The sequence below is a fragment of the Phodopus roborovskii genome, unplaced genomic scaffold, assembly GCF_943737965.1.
Source record: "Phodopus roborovskii unplaced genomic scaffold, PHOROB, whole genome shotgun sequence".
In the NCBI taxonomy this organism is placed as follows: domain Eukaryota; kingdom Metazoa; phylum Chordata; class Mammalia; order Rodentia; family Cricetidae; genus Phodopus; species Phodopus roborovskii.
The window spans coordinates 5,283,082-5,309,460 of NW_026126424.1; positions in this window are offsets into that span (position 1 = coordinate 5,283,082).

Sequence of the window (26,379 nt, forward strand, 5' to 3'; positions counted from 1 at the left end):
AAAAAAATCTCATTCGTGGCAATAATGGGATCCCTAATAGAAATGTAGAGGTGCTTTCAGTGTTCACAGCCTACGTATGTACATTAGCCCCCTGTTTTAATTCTCACTGTTTTTATACTTAAGGATTCTGCATGGTGTACTGAGTTTTCTAGGAATAAGGATGAGTAGTTAGCATGTGTGTTTGTACAAAATATATCTGGCGTTGCTTGCACCCACAGCTTAACATTAAATATAGAAATAGCCACCTTGATCCAATAGATAAAATTAGGATTCATATTATACAAGCAAACCACATAGCCCTACCATGAATGGTTCTGGAAAATCAGATGGAAAGATCCCTGAGATTAGAGCTTACATTTTATTCACTAGTCAGGGAACTGTGCTCAGAAAATCTAATAGGTATGAATGTTTTACCTCCGTGACATGTTGTTTGTCTTACATATTTAACAGACCTCAGTTAACTGCGGTTTAAGGAAGGCTGTTGTGTAGGTGCTGAGAAAATCAGCGATCTTCCCTCCTCCTCCCTCCCGCCTCCCTCCTCGTTATCTCTGGGCTGTTGGGTGGTAAATGGGTTGGGTGTTACAGGTGTTGTCAGAGCTTGCCTTGCCAGGAGGCCCAGGAGGGAGTGGTCAGGTTGCTGATGGCTGTTGAAGCTGTTAGCAAGCTTTAAGACAGAAGCCATTCTCAAGCAGAGTTTTAAAAGGCGATAGCCTTGAATAAAGTGAATAGCATGGTTAAAAAAAAAAAAATGTAACTTTCTTATAATGACTTTCGGATATTAATAGCTTTCATTTCCTCATCTGGACCGGCTACAATGCACCCCTTCGGGTTCAGAGATGCAAGTGTCATCATTTCCTCTGTGTGCATTGTGTCTGTCCCACTGAAGTACCTGGAGGAAGCAAATGAAGTGCTGGTTTTATGCATAGCAGGCACAGATCCTGTAATGGGTGTGTCGAAAGGCAAGCAGCAGGGTTCCCCAATTTGCCCCTGTCCTGGGCATTCTTTTTTTCCACAGCATTCTTTATTGTAGCCTGTCCCCCGATGGTAATTGGTTGAATCCGATTTAACAATGCAGTCAGATAAACAGTTGTGGCAGCTGCTACCATGGCAACGTCACCGTCCTCGCCCTCCTAGCGCGCGCCCCTTCCCCACCCCTCCTCCCGCTCCTGCCTGCCTCCTGCAAGTGCTTGCTCGCCAGTGGTCTGTTCCCGCGGCTTGGGTTGATGGCACAGCTATTTTCTTCCCAAACTGCTCAAAATGATGAACGAAGATGCAGCTCAGAAAAGCGACAGTGGAGAGAAGTTCAACGGGAGTAGTCAGAGAAGAAAAAGACCCAAGAAGGTGCATTGGAGGCTCCAGAACGTCTGTACATAAATTGTGTGTGTGTGCGTTCGTGCATGCCCCTGTGTGTGTGTGTGTGTGTGTGTGTGTGTGTGTACGCGAGCGCGCGTGCGAGCGCGTGCATGCCACTGCAAGGCTGGGGAAGCCATGGGGGCTTAGGAGTAACTAACTCTAGACAGTAGGAGTGCCCAGTCTTGCTTTGGGAAGAGGCAGAGGTTGGTCTGCTTTCTGGGGCTTAGGAATGACGCCTACAGTTCACTATGAACCCGTGACTGGAGCACGGAAAAGGGAGCACGGATAAGGTGTGTTCAGCAGGTTACCGAGGCTTGCCATCTCCTATGTATGCTTTGGGTGTTCACTAGCTACGAGTCGTTTATTATTATTATTTTTCTTTGAATGACCGAGTTTAAGAGTCAGGACGTATAACAAGGTGGCGTTAGAAGCACAAGGTAGATTTTGGTCAGCTGTCTTTGCTGGGTGATGATCTTGCGATAGCTAGACAGCATATGTCTTTTTGGTCCCACCCTCGGTGTGTTCTTCCTATGGAGAAAAGACTGGTGAACCGAGCAGTAGGATCCCCGGGCATGCTATTTCTTTGCTTTCTCAGATCTTCTACAGTTTTCTCTAACATTAGCGTGATAGTTCTTTCAAAGATTAAGATAAACAGCTAAAGATATTATTGGCTGCGGGGGGGGGGGGGTTGGTCACACAAAGCAGTGTGTAGGATTTGTTATTCTCATACATTCCCACATCCGTGATTTTCATGGAAATGACACCAGTGTGTGTGTGTGTGTGTGTGTGTGTGTGTGTGTGTGTGTGTGTGTGTGTGGTTGCAAACTAGGCGGCCCCACCCAAAGCCAGTACTTCTTTATGTGTCCCACTCCTGCTACACTGTTGCCTTCTAGGGCTCTTTGAGCCCCTGCTCTGAAAGAGATGCTTCCCAGATCAATTCTAAGATCCCTTCATGTCCTGGAGCAAAGATATGGGCGGGGTATTCCATCTGATTCTCTCAGAAATGATTTCTACTGCTTTGGTGTCTTTAGCTTTTTAAAGTGCAGATTACAAAAATAATAGTTATAGACAAATGAGTATTTCTTATTTCTCTACTGTTAGATTTGCATGGTGTTTCAAAACTATAGCTCTGTGGCATAATAAATATCTCCTAGTAAAAGTCTAAATAATTAGAAATCTCTGATATTTAAAAGACACAGCACAGACAGCAAGAGAGTGGTGCATCTGTTCTATGGTGTCTTGTGGTCATATTATTCCTTACAAACAAGCTTGCCCACACACGACAGTTTTTAATAATAGCATGAAGACAGTGATGCCTGAAAAAAGGCAAATAGTGAGCTCAGGGGCCTTAAGAACCTGAGAATTCTGAATTTCCCATCACTGCAGGTGTTTTCATAGAGAATTAGCTGACTGAGTTGGGGAGGAGGGTGACAGATCCGCTGTAACTCACACTGTCATTTCAAGATCCCCCCAGTTTTTCTCTGAAGTAGTATCCCAAGGATTGCTAAGAGGGTGAGGAATGTATTTCAAGGAAAATTTAAGCTCTCAAAGGGGATAGTAAATCCACAGGATTGAAGCTATTTCAAAGCGTTCCAGGCACTAAAATCCTCTGGATAACAAGTACACTATTTTTTATTTTTAGTTTTCATTTTTTCCCAGTTGATTTCAGCAGCATTTTTGTATAGCTAAAATACAGCAATTAGTAGCAAGTTTTGAATATGTGTGTGTGTGTGCATGCACTTGAGCACGGAATTATTGAGTGGTGAAAACCATTTCACTTAAAAAGAATTGCTCTTAGAAATGTATTTATCACACAGTGGAGAGGATGTGTGTGCACACCCTCAATATATCTGGTGTAATGAAAGCAGGTATGATTCTCAGTGCCTTCCTTTACATTTGGAACATGCATCAGAACTTATCTGAGAAAACAGGGTACTTGTACATGAGCATGAACATCTTGTGAGGATTCAAAATAACAAATACAAATCTATCTGGGCACTATGTAAAGTATAGCTGATAAAATGTTGTATTATTATTGTTTGCTTAGTGGTTGTTTATTGTCCTAATCCTTTCAGAAGGGAAGTCTGTTAAGCTTTTAAAAGAAGTGAAATGACAGAATATGCTATTAGTGTTGAAATGCCAGCAGTCCTCAAAATACTGAAAGCTATGTGCTATAATTTGAAATTATTTAAAAAAAATAATTGAGATGTATATGAATGCATGATGGAGCTGATTATTGTTTCATATTATTTTGCACAGCAGGTAAACTTAAGTTTCTCCCACCCTATCTCCTTCCTTCCTCACTTCCCATCTTTCTATTTTTTTATTTATTTGGTGTATGTGTGTTCATGTCTGTGTGCGTAGGCAGACAAGTGCACATATAGAATCCAGAGAAGAGCCTGTGGTGTTCTTAGGAAGGACATCTACTTCTTTTAGAGGACCTCTTATTGGCCTGGTGCTTCCTAATGATGCTAGACTGACTGACCAGTAATTCCCAGGGCTACTCCAATCTCTCACCCTGCACTGGGATGATAAGTGCACACATACAATTGTAAGAATCTATAGCATTTTGACCTGGGGATTGAATTCAGGTCCCTATGTTTGGAGATAGCTCTTTATTGACTGAGCCATCCCCACCTCCCCAGTCATTTCTTCCTGTGGTACTAGCATTTGGGCCTTGTGTGTTTTAGGTAAGCTCTCTACCACTGGATAGCATCCTCTAAAATTTTCCTGTGTATAAACTAGACTATTAAATGTTCTTTGATTAGGAAATAATAATCAAGAAATGAGCATTTGGGAATGACATACAAGCCGAGGAAAGCAGGAGCTGAAGTGAAGTCCATGCCAAGCCTTCCAGTCCAGCAGTGGTTCTCTGTGACCTGGTGTGGATTTCTGAGTATCCAGGACAATTGGCCACCAGCTTGTCTTGGCCCAGGTGGAGGTCCATCTGCTCACCATGTTCCTTGTAAACACGCCTCTGCTCCAGTGAATGAAGAGCAGATGGGCCATGGCCTGGCCTCTATAAGTCGTGAAAATGGTTCTGAGGGAAAGGACCTGAGGGTCTTTGGCCACAAGAGCCTGTTGAAAAACACTTTTTTCAAAGAAGGGTTTGCTTATAGCAGAGTTTTGGTGAGTACCTTAAGGACAGTAATTTATTCAGGGACTTTCTTGCTAGTCTCCTCCCCTCCATGACCATTAGGAATTTGCTTGTGGTTGATTTGTTGTGTTTTTGACCTACTGCTGTGAGCAGGAAGAAACATCACAGCGACAGTGGACCATTGCATTTAGCGGTACCTTGGGGAGGTCATAGGATATGGATTGACTGTGATGATAGCATTTGCAGTAGTAAGAGGTTTCCAGTGAGTAGGAGTTCATTCTCTGGGTGGCATAGATACAGTTCAGTGTTGCTAGAGCTACGATTGGCAAAGACATCTCTCTCATTTATCGAAAGTGTTTGGTATTTTGTGGCTTGGGCTGTGTCTGTGCTTTGTCTGTGTTTGGACACGATAAGGGTGAGGTGTTATTTCTGTCTTGCTCCATTCTGGTCACAGAGTGACCTTGGGAGATGTTGATGCTCCTGGAATTACCCTTCTTCAATAGGACACCAAGGCCAGCTGCTGAACTTAGTGGTTTCCATTCTCTCTCTCAAGCTTCAACACAAAGATATTTTTCCTGAGAGACAGATTCCTTTATTATTGGATGCTCCTTAGGCCCAAGTAAAATAGGCTGTGGCCAGTAATGCTGCTAATATTTCAAAGACCAGTTTCCTTAAGACACAGTTATTTCAAACAAAATCAGTATTAAGCAAGGTGAAGAATTGAGATGAGGAGAAAAGGCAAGTGGCTTTGCCAATTCTGGACTAGATTCTGGATAAAAAAATGAAACATTTGGAGCTATGGAAATGAAGAGTATAGGGAAGTTTTGAGCCTACTCTAAATCCGAAGTGACTCCACAGAAACATCTTATTCCACATATTATCTTGGCTGATTATATTAAAACAACCTAGAAGCATGTTCTTATTCAGCTCAGCATGCTTTCCAACTTTTTGCCAACAAGACGACAGTGACTTGGCCCCAGGAGAGCCTAAAGGAGCTTTAGGCAATTTCCATGAGTGAAAATGGAAATAGCCAAGGACTAGTCACATGTAACAGTTACTTTAAGCACTTTAAGACCTCTAGGCTTGGTAGTTGTTCCAAGACCAGTAAACAAATAACTGGCTTCATAACTACTTTTGTAAAATGTCTGTATGCAGATGAACATAAAATTAAAGGGTGAGAGTGTTTTTTTGTTTGTTTTTGTTTTTGTTTTTTAAACAGGGTAGTGGGATAAAATAGCTTTGTAAGATACCTTAATTCATTTAAGGTGCATTGATACAGGTTGTTGCAATATTCATAAACATTGTGGCTTTTTCATTATGTATGTGGTTTTTTTTAAAGATTTATTTATTGATTTATTTATTATTTATACAGTGTTCTATGTGCATGTACAGCTGTGGGCCAGTAGAGGGCACCAGATCTCATTACAGATGGTTGTGAGCCACCATGTGGCTGGGAATTGAACTCAGGACCTCTGGAAGAGCAGCCAGTGCTCTTAACCTCTGAGCCATCTCTCCAGCCCCCTATGTATGTGTTTTAAGTAATTTTAAACATTTGATATTTTCTGTGTTGGGATAGAGAGAAGCACATGTGGAAGTCAGAGGGCATTGTGGGTTGTGGGAGTCAGTTCTCTCCTTCCACTGTGTGGATTTGGGATGGAACTCAGATCACCAGCCAGACGTTGGCATTTTTCCTATACTTGCTACTGCCTAACCAGAGAGATGACAGCTGTCACCAGTTGTGTGACTGAAATGTTGCAACATAGAAATGTGAGGGAGAAATACAGTAAAGATCTTATTTTTACAGTAGCCACACAGAGCATGGTGATGGATCTGATAGCAAATCCAACATTTGAATGTTCACATGCTCAAATTGGTCCTAAATTAAAGATGGTGTCTCACTAGTTCAATCAAACATAGAGAGGTTTTTAATGCACAATTTGTACTGAGTAATATCTCCATTTCTTATTTTCCAAATAACTTATAATTTGACCTTTGATTAGAACATCAATTTATGAGACAACATGGTCAATGTTGCCTGAAGACAACAATTATTTGTCACTGAAGGTATTTAAAATGACCATCTGCCAGGTGACAGAATTTATATTAGATGGAAAAATTCTTTCTAACTTGTCTTCTGTAGATTTTCTGTTTCCTTTTTTTCTTTTGTCTACTCATCTTTATGGCACTTTGTATTGACAATTTCATATTATGGTAATAATTTATCCTATAATATCTTGATGAGAGTAGTGGGTTTCAAAGTATTTTTTGTTCACCACAACTACCAGGACTACCTGTACACTGCTAGAAGAACTCAGTTCTTTGGACCCACTTCAAACCTGCTATTACCAGAACAGTTAGGGATATTTAACAGGCTCCCATCTCTTCTCTCAATCAAATTCCTCCATTAACTTAGAGTGGTTAATGGGGACTGTGCTTTATCTTAATAGGAAGAATTCCGGGCATGGTGGTATGTGTCTATAGTAGAAACATGAGGATTCACAGTTCAAGGTCAGCCTTGGTTACCATAGCAATGAAGGTCAACTGTGTCAAGACAGTCAGAACAAAATAAAAACAATTCGTTACCATTCAGAAAACTGAGGGAAGAAGAACCTCTGATTTGATTTGATATGTTACTATTCCTTGGTTCTCACAGTCAACCTTGGGTCTTTCCTCTAGATGCAGAGTAGTGACACAAGGAAACAAAACATCTTTCCCACTCTTTATCTTATGTCTGAGTCCTGAGTTTGCTTTACATTTGTTCTCTTGAGTCTTCTTCCTGTTCAACTAACAGCATATTTAGAGTAGTTTCTCTCATGGAAATTAGATTGAGCTAAACTGCTGCTTCTCTCTCTCCTTCTTTCTTCCTTCTCTCTCCTTACACACACACACACACACACACACACACACACACACACACACACACTAAGCCTTTGTGCTGTAGCCCAGACTGATTTCAAATTCAGTTTTCTTGTCGCAGCCTCCCAGTCACCTGGGCTATAGATAAATGCTGTCACACTGGCTTTCCATGTCTCTTGAAAAGCTTCTTTGACTCTCCTCTGAGATGCTCTCATTCTTTCCTCTAGTGTTATTTCTTATCTTCAGTCATCACACTTTATCAAACTCCAGTGTTTGGGAATAATATGTAAAACAGACTTCCTCCTTCTTTGCTATCTAGAATGTTCCCCTAAGCAGCACCCCTTGTCTTCCATACCTTATGATATGTCCCTGTGGATGTTCCTAGAAATTAGTCTAGACTGACAATGTACTTGGCATGGAATGTCCACATGAAACAGGTAGAACAAGACAAATAAGTGGCTACCTTCCTGTGTATTAGGCACACCCAGTTAAGCTAGCCTGTAGTAGCAATACTGCCTTCGTGCTTTACTGTCTGTTGTCCTTTTGAGGAACTGTGTAAGCACAGAACTCTCAGTATTTGTTCTACTATTGGTTCCTTCTCATCAACTCTCTTCTGAAGGGTTGGGAATCTCTTTCCTTCTTTGTAAACTTCCTACAGTGACAAGCGATTGCACTTTGAAAGAGGTTTCACATTTTAAATCTGCATTTCTTTGTCCTGTCATGATTCAGAGCATGGGAAATTATGAAAATGAGTATAGCTCACTTGCTTTCCTTCTGGTGTTCTTTACTAATCTCTGCTGGTAACAAAAGCAAAGCCATTGATTATTTTTATTTCAGTGGACATGGGCAGGATTCATGACATCAAATTTTGTTTCATTTGGTGAGACAAAGTTGGCCTTGCAATGAAATAGGTATATTGATAGAAAAATCTTTTGTGTAATCAAGACAAGTAAATATTATAAATGCTTCTTATTATCTGAATTCCATTATTACTTCCTATCTCTTGAAAGAAGGTTAATCTTTTGAAGACAGAGTAAGATGGTGAAACATGATCTACTTAATATATAAGGACTGGGCATTGTGGTGCATGTCTACCTTTGCATCACGAGCACTGAAATTATAGACCTGTGCTATCAAGCCCAGCCCTCCAAATCAGTTTTTTTTTTTTAAAATCCCAGTTCTTCTTTGAGCTCACACACAATTACTGTCTTCTAGATATTAATTTGTTTGTAGTCATTAAGACGAAGACCTTGATTTCTAACATTTGCTTAATGAGCTTCAGCTTTCAAGAATCAGTCTGTTCTAATCAGTTTAATGTAGGTGTTTCCTCCTCATGTGTAAGAAAGCTCCCTTGATGCAATAGTTTAATATTGATTTGATGGGTGTATCTCACTGTGTTAGGTGCTATGGACCAATGGGCTGAAAGTCAATGACTGGGTACCTTTGTGGAATTTACAATCTGAGTGGTAAAGGGTAAAATAATGAATAATTATAGTGTCATGTCCATGTAATGTCACAAATTTTATGACTGATACTATAAATAAGCATTTGGTTGTGCATTGTGAGAACCAAACTCTACAGAATACAATGTTGGTGAGAGTTTGTTAGCATGGTACCCAGTGAAGGGGCAGTAGTGCCGAGCCTTGGATTTTGACAGATGCTTGAGTCTGAAGAACTTGGACATTCAAACACTTTTTAGCCACACAATTCCCAGGCCACTTTAGGAGTTAGGAAGCTGTGAAGAGAGATGTTGCAGTACAGAGACATAAAAATTGGGTAGGTGAACTGTAACACGGGTGGCTGGCTGTGTGCTTTGAGCTCTGGTTCTGTTCAGGCTTCCAGTTCAGAATCCGGTTTGTTTGGGAAGCTTACTCTGTGCCCTTCTCCTAAAATACTTGTCACTCATTTTGTTTATGGTTATTTTCGTCATATGCGTTTATACCTTTAAACTCATGCAGTCAGTAAAAATTCCAGCTAATAAATCTTCAAATTAACCAGGCTAGTATTGATGCTTTTAGAAACTATTCCTTCAAGTGGCCTGCTGCTTAGCCAAAGGGACATGCTAACCCAGGAAGGCAATTATCTGGAGCATTAATATAAGACATTGAATATTATTTGTGTGTGCTATCACAATGCGTTATTTAAACATTACTGGTAGCAATGTAGCTTTGCGGCATATGGTATGAATGAGTTCTTCCTGAGTTTCTTGTTGGATCTGCTGATCTATGAGTGAGAAATGCACAACTCTTCCCTCCTCTGCATTTCTCGATCTGGCCTCCAGCTTTTGCACTCTTTGTTTGCCTTTGTTTGATGGAAGGCAGACGGACTCATGTCTAATCATTGTACCTCTGACCACTTTTTAATTTTATTCTACTCCTTCAAAACAAGAACACGTATCTACCCTCCCTCTTCAGAAAACACTCAAGATTAAAGAGAGAGAGAGAAAAAAGGAAGATATTTTAGAAGTCAAAATACAGAATACAGAGTGGTAGGTCCTGTGTTGCTATTAAGAGTCTGAAGAAATCTGAAATAATTTGTGCGTCATTCTGGAATGCTTTGGCCAGTGCCCTGGGCAATAGTGTATGTAGCCATTTAATGTTCATCTTTTGCTCAGTTTTGTAAGTATTTCCATGTGGCAGTTTGAGCTTGTTTAGATGGCAGTGTTTCTAATTAATTTTAATGAACACATGAAATAAAAATTATATATATTAGTGACATGTACCATGTGATGTTTTGATACATGTGTATATTGTATAATCTCCAGATGTTTGTCTTATCAAACATCATTTATTTTTTTGTTCAAATGTTGGACTCATCAAACATTTACCTTTTTTTTTTGTTGTTGGTGGTCTCATTTAGTCTAGACTCCCCTGAAACTTGCTATCTAGCTGAGGATGCCCTTAAACTATATGTATGTATGTATGTATGTATGTATGTATGTATATATGTATATGTGTATGTATTTTTAAAATCAGTGATATATACACACATATGTACACACACAAACACACACACATACATACACACACACACACACACACACACACACACATATATATATATATATATATATATATATATTCTTTTACATCTTTTATATGAGACAAAATCTAACCACTTAGCCCAGTCAGGTCTCCAGCTGCAATCATCCTGCTGTATATGCATATGTGTATGCATCACCTACAAATATAACACCATATATAGATATTTTCTACAAAGTAAATTTAATTAGTATTTTTCTGCACAATATCATAATCTACCATATATTATCATATGTATAGAAAATTTGTCTAAAAGTGATTATATAAATAGCCTATAAGGCTTGGCTCAACAAGATGTCTCAGAAGCTGAAGGAGCTTGTTGCCAAGCATGATGACTTGAATTTGACCCTCAGAACCCACATGGAGGAGAGAACTGACTTCTAGAAGTTGTTGTCTGATCTCCACATGTGCACATACACAACTTAATCAATAAATGTTAAAAAAAAAAGTTGGGAGGAGAATCAAGCCTGTTGCATATAAGAGGTGAATTTCCACAATGGTTCAGGAAGCACATCTGTAGGTGGTTCTTGTAGCCATACTTTGTCTTTCAAGTATAGAGATTGCGGTTTGAGGAACCAGTTGACTGACTGATAGCAGTTGAGTATGGAAACTCTTAATGTCAATTTGTTTACATAATTTTTAAGACTACTCTGAAAACTGCATTTGCATATTATTAATAAAATGTAAGTGAATAAGACATAATTATGTCCTGTGACTCAGAATAAGTCAATATTATGAAGTTTGGGAATGAGCTAGGTTTTTATTTCAATTGTTCATCTATCCAAAGCATAACATGAGTCTTTCTATCATGATTCCAATATAATCCATTGTTGTTGCTATTTGAGACAGATTCTTACTATGTAGACCACAATGGCATGGAATCACTATGTGGGTCAGGCTGGCTTGTACAAAGTGTTGTGATTGATTACAAGTGTCACCATGCCTATCAGTCAACTGTAGAGAGCCTCTGATCAAAGTAAGAAAACACAGAAAAATGTGAGGCATAGACATAGCTAACTTCAGCATCGAAACATTTTTTTTTTAAATGATTGTCTTGCTGACACATCTATATTTGTTAAGATTATTCCACAATCACTCATTTTCTACATGTAAGAAAGAACTATAGTATTTTTGGAAGTTACGTAGGAAAACTAGTGTAATTAAAGAAAGATGGATGTCCTACATTGCTTTATACTTGAACAAGTTACGTTTTGCTCAACAAACTGAGACATTTAGTGATAAAAATTATTGGAGCAGTATTTCACAATAACAATAGCAGTAGATAGTATACATTGATACATATGCTGAGTTCAACATAGACTATCTAATTTGGCCTTGTATTATCTTCACATATGCTTATCAAGAGTACTCTATCATATCTAATTAGGAAGGAGGGTTATGCATTTTTCTTTGGTTGGGAAAGAGTCTTACCATCAGCCCAGACAGGTCTTAAACTGCAACCCTCTGCTATATTCAGCCTCCTTGGTTCTGGTATGCATGCACTATCACTCATAGCTGTTATCTTCATACATAAAGTGAGAAGAATGGTGTGGAGTTAAAAAGTCTTCCCTGATAGAGGCCACAAAGGTACTAAGTGATGAACTGTGGTGTGTGACTCCTGGTTAAAATGACTACCCCGTTCTCCCCCATCCTGTGCTACATGTGAACACAGCAATGTATCATACAACGGAAATAAAATACAGTGTGAAAGAAGGGGTTTTCTTCACATGGAAACTCATTTTGTTAATATGTTATGGAGGTTTGAATGATCTAGATGTCCCTGATCTTCTCCGGCATCTGAATAATTGGTCCCCAGTTGGTGATACTGTGGAGTAGGTTTAGGATGTATGACCGTGCTGGAGGAGGTATGCCACTGTGTGGGCCTTGACGTTTCAAAAGTCATGCTCTGTTTTCAGGGTGTTCTCTCTGCTTCCTGTTTGCTGTTTGAGGTGTGAGCCCTAGGCTCGGAGCTTTCAGTCCCAGGCACTATGCCAGCCTGCGGCCCCATTTTCCCACCTGGAACTGTAAGCCTAAATAACCCCTTTCTTTTATAAAGTGCTTGGTCATGGTGTTTTTAATCACAGTAATAGGAAAATAAATAAGACATGTTTTCTCTGGTTGGCCAGTGAATTTAAAAAGCTAATTTAAAAAACCCAGCTCTCAATACTATTCAAAGCAGAAATATAAATCCAGTCGGGAAAATATTTTTTTGTATGCTTGTTGATGGCAACCATGAAACTTCCAGAATTTTGAAGCCAGATATGTGTTCCCACTCTCTGAAGTAGAACACTGAAGAATCAAGCTTTATGCTTTGGTATTTCCATCTGTACTTCAAGTATCTTTGACAAATGCCTGACTCTCTTAACACAGTCTGGCCAGTATAAGGGTGAAGGTCTTAATGAGTTCATGTTGCCTGTCCTAATTCAAAAGGTCAGCAATCCATCACATGATCTGTAATTTCATTACACATCAGGAACCGCTTCTCAGTTGTTAAGAAATCAGTGGGACTGACTGGCTTATTACTAGGGCTATTCATCCATTCTGTGTACTGGCCTACAGAGGAACCAGTATTCTAAACTTTTCTGAGTGGTTCAGAGGCCTTGGCGACCTTAAATGTTTTCCACACTTGACTTTTGAGGGCATTCTCAACCACAATGACAGGTTGTGGGTGGTTTTAAAGATACCTTGGTTAGATTAGATTAGGAAGTACTGAATCATGGGCCATCAAACAGAACAATGAACTTGTGCTTTATAGTTTCTTCTAAATCACAACTTCTAAATCATTTTGTTTGTTTTTGTTTTATAAGACAAGGTATCACTATAGCCCTGGATGGTCTGATATTGCGGTAAATAAGGATCAGGATAAACAAATAGGCCGAATAGATGTTTATTCAGGGAGAAATAACTTACAACCTAGACAGATGAACACCAGGAAATTCAACCCGATCCTCTCCTGTCCGAGTTATGCCAGAAAGAGAGAGCGCACCTTCCTGGCCCCCTCCGACCTCCTTTCTCAGGTCACCTCCGCCTATCGCTCCACCCCCCCAATGGGCGTGGTCAGTGCTACAGAAGGACTACCTCACTACAGTCTGAGGCTTACTATGTAGTACAGGCACCTTCCACCTCTCCAGAGCTGGGACTCCGGTTGTGCACACAGTTAGGTTTTTGTGGTGTGGGGGATTGAACGCATGACTTCCAGTGTGCTGGACAAGTATTTTGCTAGCTGAGCTGCGTTCTCAGCCCTTCGTTTGTTCTAGCTTTTCTGACTGTCCACTACTTACTGTTCTTTTACAGTATACTCTCAAGGAGTATTTTCTAGAACACATGGAAGAACCATGTTTATGTAGATACTATATACTTTGTAAATTGAAGAAGTGATCCTGTTGTAAATAATTCAATAAACTGAGGATGCATGATTAAACTGGCCCTTTTAAAACTCTCTCTCTCTCTCTCTCTCTCTCTCTCTCTCTCTCTCTCTCTGTGTGTGTGTGTGTGAGAGAGAGAGAGAGAGGAGGGGGAGAGAGAGACAGAGAAACACACAGAGACAAACAGACAGACAAACAAATAGACAGAGAAAGTTCATGATGCAGACTGAGCAGAGGGTCTTGCATATTCCACACAATTGGGAGATTTTTGATAGAAGCAATTACATCACAAGGATGATTAATACTGAAGCTGTAATTGTGAACTATCTTGATACATTGGGTATTCATTGAGTGTGAGAGTGATTCCACACATCTGTTCAACAGCAGTTGTCCAGTAAACACTCATTTGTTTTCTGTCCAATAATAATTACAAGGCTGTATGGCTATGACATTTAATAATTAGATGAATATTTTGCCTTTTTCCTCTACAAATTTGATTATTTAGCCTAGCTTACTCTTATAATTGTATCTGTTGACCCTAAAATGACCTGGAGGAATTACTGCAGTGCAACCAATTTAGGCAACAGAGGACAGTGCCTGTGTGATGGTTGATCCATGGTTCTGGTTTTCTTATTTCCCTGGAATCTAACATTTGTGCTTGGATGTTACCAAACAGTAATGAAGAGATCTTCAGTTTTGCAGAATGTCTACAATGAAACCATTTTGTCATAGTTTAGTGAATGTTCCATACCTGCAGCCAACACTATAGATAAATAAGTTGGTAATAGTCATTTTTAAAATGAGAGATTCTTGGAAAGGAAGAGTTCAGTATTGCTTCCTTAAAAAACATGTTGAGTTTGCCTTATTCCTTTTTCCTGACCCGAATTGTATTTCTTCAATGTTTTTAAAACAGATGTTTTATGTCTTTAAAATAATTGCTTTTTGTCCAACTCAAAAGATTTACTGCATTTGTGTAGCCCTAATCTTAGTTTGCAGACCAAATAAATGAATAAATAATGACAATAGGTTATTCTTATTGGGAAGAAGTTGTGGCTGGTTACACACACACACACACACACACACACGCACGCACACACGCACGCACACACGCACGCACGCACGCACGCACGCAAGACTGTATGGAAGTTTTGCTTTGTTTTTATATCTCAGGCTGCCTTCAGCTTCATTCTGTAGCCTTCAGCTCCAAGTGTGTGGGGTTATAGGCATGCACCCATGTGTGTTCTTGATCGTTTTGACTCAATATATTTTGATTTATTTAGATTTCAGTGGGAAAATGCTCCAGCATTTTATTTCATCTGGTGGCTTCAATGCCATGGAAAGTCATTCAATTGACTTCACAGTATTGCCTTTTTATTTGGGAATGAATTAGAACCTAATACCTGTGTTTGATATTTCTGTAAAAACAAAAGGACTCATTTCTTTAGCCACAGGTACAAAGTTTTCCTCTCATTGAAGGTGAGTTTTGAAGATTTCATTAGTATGGTCTAGTTTAATTACTGAATTGTTCATAGATGTGAAAGATGTATGTCCCTTGTAGAGAAAGTTTGCTTCCATAATTTTTGAGAGTCTGTTGTAGTATAAGTACATTTCCCCTGGGTCTATCAGTAGAAACAGCCCTTTCCTTCCAGACCTAGTTGTCTTTGGGTCCCCAAGGAATGCTACTGTTGTCCTGAGGATGGGCTTCTGTGTCTCTTCTAATCACTTTTCCCATAAGCAGGTGCCAATTGTTATGGGAGCACACACAAAGCAGCAGGTGGTGCCATTTGGGGCTCAGCCAGCTTAAGGAGGAGGGATAGTGCATTCCACAATGCTTACAGCCACCTCCTATTTTTCCCTTGACAGAAATCCCTCTTCTTCAGGGTGGATAAGTGGATCTCATTATCAGGGAAGGCCATATATGGTAGCCTTTCCACTGTTACTCAAATTGTTAGTTGGGGTCAGTCTTATAGGTCATGGAGTCCTCATCTAGTAGCAGATGGAAACAGAAACGAACACCCACAAGTAAACACTGAGCTGAACTGGAATCCAGATGCAGAGAGGGAGGACAAGACCAGTCTACAGAAACCCACAGAGATAGCTGACCTGAACAAGGAGGAACTAACGGGCCCCCGGACTGATAGCTGGGAATCCAGTATTGGACTGACCCAGACCCCCTGAACATGGGTCTCAGCTAGAAGGCCTGGGCAGTCTAAGGGACCTTGGACAGTGGAACCAGGGTGTATCCCTGGTGCACAAAAGTACTTTGGGGGCACATCCCCCATGGAGGGATACTCCCTTAACCTAGAGGCAGCAGGGAGGGCCTAGTCCCTACTCCAAATGACTTGACAGATTTACATGACCCCTCCTGGAGGGCATCACTGTACATGTGGAGTGAGGCAGGGTGGGAGGGGAGAGTGGTGATGGTGGGGAGAGAGGGTGGGAGAGAGGGAAGGAGGAAGGGACAGAGGGAGGGAGAGGGGACTGGGATTGATATGTAAAATAAAAATAAAAAAGAAAGAAAGAAAGAAAGAAAGAAAGAAAGAAAGAAAGAAAAGAAATCCCTCTCCTCCCTACATGCCAGTTTATCCACCTCACTCCAAGGTTAATCTGTGATATCTTGCCTAAGAGTACCGTCTCCGCTCATTATGGAAAAATCTGAACTGTTAAACACATTATTGTTTTACCTGGCTTTTTTGAGAAGTGGATTTTAACTCTGATTTTGAGATTTTTGTTATGAATGACTGTTAAATTTCTTGTGCATATGTAAAGCCCCTCACATATACAAAATGTTGCTGCCATTTCAACAGTTGTAGCACTTCTCAAATTCTAGGGGAACATATATCACCTTCCTGCATGTGTAATAAAGGAAATGGTATTTGTCTTAATACAAAATCAGTGTAGAACAATCGATACCTAATTCTTTTAAATGTGCTTGGCTTCAATTTAACTGTATGTAGCTGTATTTCCAGTTCCTTTCTACCTTTATTGAGACGCCTTAGGCACACATACCTATACCTCCTGCAGTCTTCTTATGCTAACTGCAGGGGCTGTTGCACACAGGAGCCCTTGAAGTTCAGTTACTATGTTGCTATTATTAGGGAAGGCTTGTGGCTAACTAGGAAGGTATCCACTATCCTCTATACATCTATGGGCTCTTCCAGCACATTTTTAGAATCCATTTCGACTGCTGGATATTTTCATGTCTAGTCAAATATAAACCATCAAATGGAGAGAGACCTATTCTTGGCTTCTGGGCGTTTTATGGAGGATGGCAAACACATCAATAGGTGATTGTGTATTGCATGGTAAGTGGAAACGTACAGAGCTTATTACTGTGGCACAGGGAAGGCTTCTGAGAAGGGAAGAGGGTAGGCAACAGCTCAAGCTGCTACAAGCCTGGATGGGCGACAGAGGGCTGAGAATGATCTGTGTTCCAGAAAGAGAGAACAGATCACACTGAGCAAAGAAGGGTATACCCAGTAGAACACGAACTACTCACAATGGAGAGTCAGAAGGTAGTGGACTCATGGAAAAGCTGGCAAGGGCACAACCTCATTATTCACTCTTTGATATGGTCTCCCTGGAGACGCCTCCAGTCACCTTAGTGTCTGAGTGTTCTTCCTAAATTGCGCTTGATGATTGTAGCTAATCTCAAGAGTGAACCCAAAGTTGTCTGGCCTCCTGAGGCTCTGCTTAGATGGCATGGCCAGTGTGAAAAGAACAAGTGACTTTTCTCTCTGCCTTCATGGACAACACTTACTCTCTTGTCTGTTCCAGCCACCTAATTCTTATCACCCGAGCTACATGGTAATTACAGTGAAGTCGTATGTAGACTACTACTAGTCTGTTCACCTGGTTCCTGGGATGGTTTGAGGATCCATCAAGTGAAACCAATTGCCTCACTGTATAATTTATATTTACCTTCAGATATTTTCTTCTGAGTGTTGAAAGGATGGCAAATTGATAGTCACATCTTAGGAGCAAATAACTATCACCTTGACTAGGGGATAGAAGTCTTGAAACTTTCTTTGCCTGTAATGTGTATAGGTCTTCGATATGAAAAATAGCAAAGAACACAATATTGAGGTGATTTGCTTTGTTTATATTGGATGTATTATTTTAAATGACTATGAAAATCATGAGAATATTGACTTTTAAAAGTTATTTGCAAGCTGGACAGTGGTGGTACATGCCTTTAATCCCAGTATTCAGGAGGCATAGGCAGAGGTAGGCAGATCTCTTTGAGTTCAAGGTTAACCTGGTCTACAAAGCTAGTTCCAGGACAGCTAGGGCTGTTACACAGAGAAACCCTGTCTCAAAAATAATGCAAGCAAGCAAACAAGCAAACAAACAAAAAAACTAAAAAAGCAAATGAACAAATAAATAAGTCATTTGCATATTGGAGATTTCTGGAGATCTTTAAATGCACAATATATTTGTTTTCTGCTATCTAATTAGTTGTGTATATTATACAAACTCACAACTCATTAAAAGCTTGAAAACTATGCTAGACATAGTGCTACATGTCTGGAATGCCAGGACTTGTGAGACTGAGGTAGAGGATTGCTGACAGTTTAAGGTCAGCTTCAGCTACATAGTTCTAGGATACCTTGGGCTATAGTGAGACAGCTGGTCTCAAAAACAAACAAGTAGCTCAAACAATGAAAGACATAAAAAAGAAAAGAAGAAAAAAATTCCAACTTTCTACCATATAGTGAAAACAAGTAGCAATATATAAAACCATTTTAGTACATTATTAGTAAGTTGTCTAGTGGAGCACTTAAGTGTATTGTCTAGATTTCAGATAGAATTTTATATCACATAAAGAAAATGATTACAAATAAGTTATGAGATTATTTACTTTATACAAGAGTAATGATATAGCTAAAAGTAAGAAAAATTATAAACAATAAGATGTAATAAGTTGGTATTTTATTACATTTTTATTTCATTATTGTGCATGGCATCTGGGAGAGGCAGATATGTATCACCGCATGCCAGTGGATACCAGAGGCAACTTTGTGAAGTTGGTTCTCTCATTCCATCTTAATGTGGGTTCTGGGGTTGAACCCAGATCGCCAGACTTGGCAGCAATCACCTTTTCCCACTGAGTCATCTCTCCAGCTCAAGTTATCACTTTAGAATTAAGGAAACATCAATGTAGGATCTAAGCAAGAAGCATATGACCCAACAGCTGCAGGAAGCTGGAAGTGGGGTAAAAGCCCTGGAAGTAAGAAGCAAGGTGAAGAGCACCTGAGACTAAACGAATTAAAGACAGTGGCTGCAGCAGGGAAGCTGTGAGGAGGGAATGGGCAAGGTCAAGGAGAAATAAAGAAAGGAACACTTATGCCCTAATTAGCCAGCGATTTGTTATAAAACAGCCTTGCCACCTGGAGAGCAGAATTTAACAATTTTTCTTTGGCACAAACCGTCAAATCAGCCAAATTAGAGCAGGCTGCCTTTCAGGTCTCCAGCTCAGGCCACAGTGGCCATTAGAACATGTTTCCAGAAAGAGAGGCATTGCAAGTAGAGAAGATTGTGAGTGGTGGATGTTGTGAGTGGTCTTTTATGTTTGTTTGAGACAGAGTCTCTATGTAGTCCAGGCTGGCCTTAAACTCCCCTAGTTTCACCCTCCTGAATGCTGAGGTTACAGGCAATTGTCACCATGTCTGGTATAAAAAAACAAACAGAAAACAACATCCCCCTCCCCCCACAACCCAGTTTTGAGATAAGGTCTCATGTAGCCCAGGCTGACCTCAAACTAATTGTGTAGCCAAAGATGACTTCTTAATTTTGGATCTACCCACTTCTACCTCCTGCCTACTGGGATTATATTGTAGGTGTATGTCACTAGGTCCAGTTTGTGTGGTATTGAACATAGGACCCACGGTTTTATATGTGCCAGGCAAGCACTCTGTAACCACTGCCTGGCACAGCTGAGTCTTTTAAAAGTTAAAGAATCCATTGTCCCTTGGCTTAGCTGTATACTGTCTTAACCCGAGAGTCCGCTGACACATAAAACTAAACAGGATGAGGGAAGAGATGCAGTGTCCTGCACAGTTGTCATGCTAAACTTCTGTGGGAAATCATGCTTCTTTCTACCTTGTGGGATCTCATGAGAGTCACTGCTGTGTCTGGGCCTGAATCTGCAGTGATGTATCAAAGTCACCACTTGTACCTTCAACACAATTCCAATTCAGCCTTGCTCTCTGACCTTACCAAAGGACAATGTCACTTGGCACTCTAGTTAGTTGCCTCCAGCTCTTCCCTTAGCTCAATTCCTAGTTATAGGTTGAAGTCATGTTAGTTGATACTATTCTTGCTCCTGTTAGCACTTGACCAGAACAGTCTAATCCTGAACCCTCTGGGATACCCTGTTCAACCTGTGTTTTCACCGAATGCAGAAACTTGGTCCATGTTGCAGTCTTTTGCAATTTGTATATCTTCTTATTGACATTGGCAAACACTACAGGTGATGGCATCCATTAACTATTCTCTGTGCCTCTCTGCCCTGAAGCACTACATTTCCTGTTTCTCCAAACGAGATGTTGCTTCATTTGTTGGTTTCTCTTACTTCTTACTGTGCCTGAGGAAGCTGATGACTTTTCCCTTGTGCTTTGCTGACATCTAGTCTTATCATAGCAGTTCACTAACCTTGGAGCCCTCCTTCAAAGCATCTAGGTGATGCTCTAAACACAGGACAACCTGGCCTCGTTTACTCAAGTACTATTCACATAAATGCATTGTGCTATCTTAGAATTCTTTCTGTCACTTTTGATTGAACACATGCTGAGTCTGTTTCAATCTAAATAAAAAATATCCTTTAATCGAGTTGTGATCTATATTGAAAGCAATGCATTTGATGGGAGATGGTGTGCCTGTTTTTCTCTGTTAGTCTTATCAGTAGTTTTGAAATCAATCAATGAAACATAGTTTTGACTCCTTCAGCTTCAAACTATACTACATTTTCTTTCATGGGGTATCCAGAAACCCCATCCCTTGTGCCGTGTCCCTGACTGCACTCAATGGCAGCCATTGACTGTACTGTCCTTTGAAAACCCTTAAGCATTAATTTATGGTCTGTGTCTTTACAGGCCCTCTGCCTGGTCTTCTCAGCTCCAAGTGATAAGCCCTTTGAAACATTTCCTTAGTTGCTTGGCAAATCCCTTCGACCCACAGTCACATTCCATTTGGATGGCAGTAACAGTGATGAATAAGGAGACCCTCACACCCCAGATTGGTGATGAGCCCAGAATGTCCAGCTATATTTATATAGACTGAAGTAACAGGATAAATCCTAAGAATAAAACTGGGTTCACTTTAAGATGAGATACGACTAACTTGTAGTCCTAAAATAATACCTCCTTTACAATGTTCTTGCCCATGACTTGGTTGTCTAAATGCAATAAGAATGGGCAGAAACTTACAACCACTGCCTTTTAAATCAGAATAGGGACAATAACTCATTGTGAGAAAGGCACAGTGTGTATTGTTAGATCATGAAATAGAAATGCACAGGGCTTATAGACTCATCCCTAGATAGCTCATGACCATGCATTACCTAGAATGTAGCCTACTGTTGCTTCCTTCCCAAATAAACTACTTTTATCCCCCTTAAGCCAGACTTCCTCTTTCTTTACAATTAGCATGCTCACTCCTTTTGTCCTAGTTCACATTAATTATCAACTTGACACAGCCTGAAGCCATCAAAAAAGGAGTCTTAATTGAATATTTGTTTTTATCAGGTTGGTCTGTGGGCATGTCTTGAGGGATTGTCTTGATTGGATTGTTTCAGTTGATGTAGGGCGGCTCAGTGCACTGCAGGTAGCACCATTTCCTGGGCAGGATGACCTAGGCTGTATACAGAAAGTAAATAAACATGAGCCAAAGAGTCAGTCAGCAAGCAGCATTCCTCCATGATTCTACTTTTAGGTCTTAGCCTTGATTTCCTGCTTTGACTTCTCTCAAGTGTCGCTTGCAATCTGGAAGGTTAAAATAAATAAAGCCTTTCCTCCCCAAACTGCCTTATTTCAGAGTGTTTCATCACAGCAACTGAATGAAACTAGAGTATCTACTCACCACACTAAATCCTATCAGAACCCATTACTGCCTGCCTTTTATATGCTTACTAATAATTAGTATCTTACTGATCTGACTTAAGTAGTCTCCACACATCTTTCCCCATGTTGGACAAGAGCACCATTCTAAGAACAAAAAGATTAGACACAGAAAGTACATGGAGTGGTCCTTCAGAGTTACATGCTTCCCCTCAGTTTGTTTCTTTCCCTGATTTTTGCACGAGAACTCAAGGGTGACCCAGGATGTGAAGTTAATGAGACAGGCCATTTGTGACAGTCTTTACATGGAGTAATGGATAGTGCCAATTGTTAATTGGACGGAATCCAGAATCACCTTGGGAGATGGACTTCTGGCGTTAATAGATGTGGGAAGACCATCTATTGTGTGTGGCACCATCTCTTTGGTTCTGGACCCTGGGCATATAGAATGGAAAAAACAATCCCCAAGTGAGCAGGTATTCTTTCCTGTTTCCTGAATAGGGATTCGATGTGACTGCTGCTTCAGGCTACTATAGCTTTGACTTCACTGTCATAATGTGTCTTGAAATGTGAGCTAAAACAAATTCTTTTGCTGTAGGTTGTTTTTTTTTTTTTTTTTTTTTTTTCCCATGGTATTTCATAACCACAGGAAAGGAAGCTTGATCCCTTCCCAGGCTATCCCCAACACAGAGGGATGATTTAGAGACCCATAGCAGGCAAATGGAAGCAGCACTGGCATTGGATTTCTGTGGCAAGTCTTCCAAATGAACTCCAGAGTGCTCAGATGCCAGTCTGCTGACTTCCTGGCAGGTTGATTTTTGGGATATTTAGATACAGTGAGTGTTATTCCCAAAGTTGGAAAGACACTGGGATTTCTTGTCTTAGAGGTGAGGGCAGGGGCTAGGATGTAAACAGCAGAAAGAGGCTATAGAGCTCTTGGCCTCTAGCAATATCTAAGATGCTTAGCCAGAGTGTAAAAAATACCATGGTGACTATTCTATTATTGCCTCCCTCCCCACTTCAACATCTCAACTGCATATTTAGAGCAGTTATGGTCCTGTAATTTCATATTAAAGTCTCTATACTCCTTTTTCATCGCACAATTTATGACCATTTTATTGTGCCTCTAGTGAATCTGCTTGTCTTCTGCCTCCCTGTTGCTTGGGGGTTGTCTTTAAAATCTTGGAGTTGTACTGTCCAAATATTTTTAACTTAATTTCTCTGTAAGTTCATGAATCAAGTATAGAATCAAGTAGCTTTAACAGGGCTGGGTGTTGGTGATGCCTGCCTTTAATCCCAGCCTTCGGGAGGCAGAGTCAGGTAGATCTCTGTGAGTTTGAGGCTAGCCTGGTATACAGGCTCCAAAGCAATACAGATAAACCCTGTTTTGAAAAACAAAAAATCATAAGAAGCTTTAATGGAGCTGGAGAGATGGTTCATCCATCCATCAAGAGCACTCAGAGTTGTCCCACTGTAAAACTTCAACAGGAGTCCATGTCATTCCCACCAGCATCTTCTTGCCTTGGGAAATTCAGTGTTTTTCTTCAAGTAAGTTCTTATGCTCAGTTTATCACTGGAGTTTACAACTGGGATTAACGATGTCATCACATTACCGTTGTGTAACGGAGCAGAGATAATTTACTCATATTTGTATTTGTATATGTATGTAATTATGACGTGTAATGTTTACTTTGAACAATTTGGAATTTATTTTCAATAAATGAGGGACAAAATACACTTAGCTACTGGAGATACCATTAAATCTCATGTTTGAGAGTTTGAGGGTTTATGGTGTGACCAGATAATGGCTAAATTATCTTCATGTTCTTTGTCACCTTACCTTTTTGTTTTTAGATTTTTGTTCATAGCAAATGCTTGTAATGTTTTAGTATTGAATACTGCTGCTCCATAATTCTCTGTCTCTAGATATTTGTTTTAAGGAGAAAATAACAACCATGTGTGGGGTGATTTATTTCAGAGAATTATTATTATGTTACCAATAGTAAACAGTGTAGTTCTGCAAACAGAAGTGTTTGTTACTTGACTAAATTTTTTTTCCTTTCCAACATTCTAGGTTTTCTTTGTCAAAATCTCAATTCCCTTGATAGATTATTGGCAAGCATATATTTTGGGATATCCTTAGGAAAGGAAAATGTAGCCAGTTAGTGTAAGAAACTTTAGACAGGAATATGTGTAACCATATGAGAACATAGGATATTAAAAGGTGAATTTTGACAATGATGAAAACAACTACATGAGCATTAGATAGAAACATAAAAATTAACAATGGTGCCAGGTAGTCCAAGCCCTGAAGACAAGTTTAATGCCAGCCTAGGCTACAGATTGAGATCTTATCTTCAGAAAAAGACATAGTGGTGTCTTGGTTTGGGTTTCTGTTGCTGTGAAGAGATACCATGACCATGACAGCTTGTATAAAAGAGAACATTTAATTTGAACTCATTTACAATTTCAGAGGTTTTAGTCCATTATTGTCATGACAAGAAGTATGGTGGTATACAGACATGGTGCTGGAGAAGGAGCTGAGAGACCAAGCTCTTGATCTTCAGACAGCAAAAGGAGACTGCCATCTTACTCACTTAACTTGTAAAACCTCAAAGCCTACCTCCACAGTGACACAGTGAAACCTCCCTTCCTCCAACAAGGTCACACCTACTCCAGCCAGGCCATACCTCCTAATAGTGACACTCTGTATAGGCCAAGCATTCAAGCACTGGAGTCCAGAGGAGCCATTCCTATTCAAACCACTACAGTGGTCATATGTGGACGACTGAATTACAGATTATTTAAAGTATTTTCTTGATAGCTAGCTTTCTGTATGGCTTAAAATGTTCTCAATTAGAATATGCTAGTTTTATAAATAAGTAAAGATTTTAAAGAAGCATTCTTAAAAACCCGAGGTACTTAAGAAGAACTAGGCACAGATCCAGTGATGGACAAAATGAACTTTAATATTTCTTCAGTTCTTGCCTAGGCCTATTGAGCAGAATCCACCAAAAGGACTTAGATCCAATTAGCAAGGGAAGGAAGAGAAACTTTGTTGAGTTCTTTGTATATAAGCGCACATTTGTCCCTTAAGCTATTAGAGCTAGTTATTGAGTTCAAGCTGTCGTTCAGGAAGGCTGTATTCTACTTTGCTTCTGTGGAAGTGTTGTTTACATTGTACAATTGGCTAATAAATCACAGCTGGTCACCATGCTATTCCATGGGATGATGGTCCAAGACCAATTTTCAAACAGTATGTCTGTTTGAAAGCCTTCACATAAAGCATATACAACCCCAGGGTGGCTACAGATGTTTCTGCTTCTGCTTCTGAAATACATATGTGAAATAGGAAGACAAACATGAAGGACCACATCATACTGGCACACTTGGAAAACTCAACTGACAACAGCATAGACCTTTAAAAGAAGAATCCTAATGACTGGAGCCAGTTGTCTCTTGCAAAGAATGTAACACATGGTTTGTAAACTGAAGCTGAAAAGTATTTGTTAGCTGGTTATGTCCACAGCTCTCATGTGATTCCTTTCCCGTGCATGGTGATTGATCTAAACAGGACTGGAATGGCGCTGTTCATTATCACCGTCAAATGGAGCCCTTGTGCAGGTGGCATATTGAGCTAACAAGCTGTGATGCCATTGGCAGGAGCAACACCTCCAGAAGGCAGAGCTGCTAGGGACTATTCTTTGTGTTGTCCTTTTGGCAGATCTGGAGCTGTTGATCAGTAGTGGCCCTGGTGTCTGGGGTAGCCAGGCCATGGCTTAGCACTGACAGAAAAGCACACCCCATCAGACCACACACATCATGACTTTTCAAAATGAAGATTATACCTCATAGAGTTCTTTTTTTTTTTTTTAACCTCAACAAGTTTATTGACTTTCTAGAGGTCTAGAGGATAAGAGGATAAATCTGTTGTTGTTGTTGTTGTTGTTGTTGTTGTTGTTGTGTGTGTGTGTGTTTTGTTCACAGAGGACAATATCCAAGCCTGAGATCATGTTGCCATCTGCTCTTGAACTGTTTTGTTACTGAGTCTCTAGATCAGTATTACTCTTTGGAAGGAGGAAGGACATTTGGTGCTACTTAGATTTTCATGCTGCCTCACTGGTGAAAGCTTTCCTGGTTCTCTATATGACAAGATTTTATGAGTTTTGTTTTTCTGAAGCTTCATGAACAAACAAAGTTGGCGGGCATTATGTGTTTTGAAAATAGCTCTCAATCTACTTATAATTTAGTTGAGAAAAGAAGGGAGGAGTTACTATGTGCCATTATTCTGAGTGTTCTCCATATGCCCAACTTATCAGTTCCACCAGTTGGTTCTAGGAGTCACTCAGTCTCTCTTATCCTTGATTTCTCTATCCATTCTTTCTTTCTCTCCCTTTGAGATACAATCTCATTTAGCCCCAGGTTGCCCTTGATCCTCTTGCCTCCACATTGTAAGTGCTGGTCACAGGTGTGTGTCTGTCATCATGTCCAGTTCTGTATTCAAGTAAAATAAAGCAAACTAATAGTTTCTTTCTTCTTAAACTCATGTTTGATTTTTTTTGGGGGAGGGGTAAGGTTTAGGTGATATAAAAGTGGTTTCTCTGACAGTG